The sequence below is a fragment of the Chenopodium album genome, chromosome 16, assembly GCF_948465745.1.
Source record: "Chenopodium album chromosome 16, dcCheAlbu1.1, whole genome shotgun sequence".
NCBI lineage: Eukaryota > Viridiplantae > Streptophyta > Magnoliopsida > Caryophyllales > Amaranthaceae > Chenopodium > Chenopodium album.
Genome location: NC_137849.1, coordinates 16,641,012 through 16,643,892, shown reverse-complemented (window position 1 = coordinate 16,643,892; position 2,881 = coordinate 16,641,012). Strand labels below are relative to the sequence as shown.

The window sequence follows — 2,881 nt, the reverse complement described above, 5'->3', positions numbered from 1 at the left end:
TAATTGTTGAGAGTGTATGCGTAGAACTCATAACAAGATTTTGTTGCCTTACGATCCTGAGATTGAGCAAACGTATAGAAGGAAAAGGAGAGCCGGTTCTAGGCCGTTAACTACTTCCCCAACTAGAGAGTTCAATTTCGAGGAGCAACAAGATCAAATGGGTGACGCGGATCCACCACCTCAAAGACCTTTGAAGGAGTTGGGAACTCCGAGAGCTTATAGAGCTTCAAGTGGCATTGCTCCCCCCGTTACTCAAGACAATGATTTTGAGATTCGGCCCACAATGATAAATTTGATTGAAAGGAGGCAATTTAGTGGAGCGAAATATGAGAGCCCTCTTGCACACTTGAACGAGTTCGAAAAATATTGCAACACGATCAAAGTAAATGGGGTCACTGAAGAATTTTTTAGACTAAAGCTATTTCCTTTCTCCTTGATAGGAAGGGCTCTTGAATGGCTTGAGAAGGAGGTGAGACCTAACTCCTTGAGCACTTGGGACGAGGTCACCACGGATTTCTTAGGGAGTTTTTACTCTTAAAAGAAGACGGCCGAGGTAAGGGCATTGATCCAAGGTTTCCGTCAAAAAGCTAGTGAAACTATATACGAGGCATGGGAAATATATAAAGAATATCAAGGGGAGTGTCCTCATCATGGCCTTCCAACATACCAAGTGCTTCAAATTTTCTATGGAGGCTTGAGCCCACAAGGACAGACTAGCTTGGATGTGGGAGCAGGTGGCCCAATTATGATCAAAACGGAGGATCAAGTCATTGAAATAATTGAGGATGTGGTGAGGCACCACATGGATTGGCAAGAAGGGGAGAGGGAGTCCCTAAGAAAAGGAGGAAGTACGGTTTATTCCATCGATCACCTCAACGCCATTAACACTACTACATTTTTTACTTAATGTAACGGCTTATTATAGGCTATTACAACGGTATTTTAATTTCCGTTGCAATAGATTAGACTAATGCCACGGATTTAACACTAATGTTCTTAAAGGTACAGCTAATGCCACGGCTTTAAAGAACCGTTGCAATAGCCTAGCTGTTTTAATAAAACAAGGGAGCTGATGCAACGGTATAATGAAAAATTTAGAATGGCGCGGAAAATTTCAGGAGTTCCCTCTATTTCTTTTTTCCCAAATATTTTGAAGAATTAAACCCTTACACGTGTTTTCCCAAGGTTTAAAATTAAAAAAAAAAAATGAAAAGAAAAATGGAAAAGTAGAATTCTGTATGTACATTGTACACCCATTTTCTCACACCCATTTTCCCCAATTCTTCATGTTTTCCCCAATTCTTCATTTTTCCCTAATTCTCCATATTACCACCAAAAATTGAGAGGAAAATTACTAAAAAAAATACTCAAAAATTCTAATAAGAAAAAAGCAAAGAAATCGGCACTCAGGAAGTAGATTAAGGCGGCACTCAAGAAGTAGATTAAGGCGGCACTCAGACGACGGTGGTGGCTGATAACGGCACTCAGACGACAGTGGTGGCTGACAGAGGCACTTAGGCGGTCGAATTTCTTCTTGCATGTCCCTTCTTTGAACTGATTGGTCGAATTTCTGTTTAAGGTATACAACAAATATTCGTTTTTAAGATTCTAAATTGAATTTTACGTTTTTGTTTTTGAGTGTAACGGATTTTTTTTTGGGGGAATTTCATATAAATGGATAATTAAAACCGAATATTGCTCTAGTTTGTTCCTGGGGTTTTCTATTTCGTCTACTTTTTCTTTATTCAATTGTGGGTATGTCAGGTTTTCATTGTTAATCTTTGATATTTGAGTTCATTGGAGAGTAATATGAATTGGGTTTTTGATGATTTTTTTGGGTATCTTTAAATTTAGCTGAATTTCTGAAATTGATGAGAAATTTGGTTGAATTTCATTGTCTTCACTTGTCTGAAAGGTGGTTTGAATAGGGTATTTTGATTTTGTTGAGCTAAAATATTCCTTTAAATAGAAAAATCACGAGTAATTTTGTTACTAGGAGAAGTTGGTGATTTGTTTCATTTTCATTGTTTGGTGAAATGAGTATATTTAATTATCAATTTCATTGTTAAGTTCTCTGCTTTTCTTTTTAATCTGCCTGTAAAGTCTGACTGTATTATATAGCATAATTAATTACTCTAAACAGCTACTTAGGATGACTGTTATTGCTGACATGAAATGAGGCAAAACAAAGGATGACATCAAGCAATTCATTCAAGAAGAAAAACATCCTATCTAAAAACTTAAGAGAGAACTGACCCTTTTTTTTTCACGAGCCTTTCCAAAGCCTAACTTGAAATTGCAGTATACGAATTATAACACTTATAACACTAGTTCACATCAGTGTTTAAAATATATTGATAAGATACTGATGTGAGTCACATTAAGATTAAAAAATACGCACATAAATACTCATCTATTAGCATATCATTAGAACAGTTGGTAACTATAGTTGCAGATATCCGTTTATATATGTTTCTAATCTGAACTGAGTCCTGTTCATTTGTTTATATATGTTTCTGATTTGGAAAATATTATGAAAGAATATTCTGGTTAATATCCTACATTCTATGCATTTTTAGTTCACTTGATCCATGATCTGAATTAGATATTCTGATTTTAAAATAAAGCCACTAATTTTGATTATTATTATACACTAAGGATACAAATCTATTTAATATATATTGCTGAATAAAGAAAGGTATCAATTTCTTTCGAACTTTGGAATTGATTATGTACATGAAGGACTCTTAGGTACTTTGTTTCTGGTTCTGATAATGAAAGGTTTCTGTCAGTTGTTGGTTCTGGCAGCTTTGTTTGTTGGGGTATATTGGTAATTTGTTGACGATTTATGAGATATTTTTATTTTCAAATTAAATATATA

The 2,881-nt window shown here is 35.2% G+C and overlaps 1 non-coding gene across 1 annotated transcript; it reads right to left on the bottom strand.

Moving 5' to 3' along the window:
- Nucleotides 1–555: 555 nt before the first annotated feature.
- LOC145587125 (small nucleolar RNA R71) lies at nt 556–657 on the bottom strand. The gene has a single exon (XR_014101155.1). It is a non-coding gene; the product is annotated as a small nucleolar RNA R71 (small nucleolar RNA).
- Between the last annotated feature and the right edge of the window lie 2,224 nt (nt 658–2,881).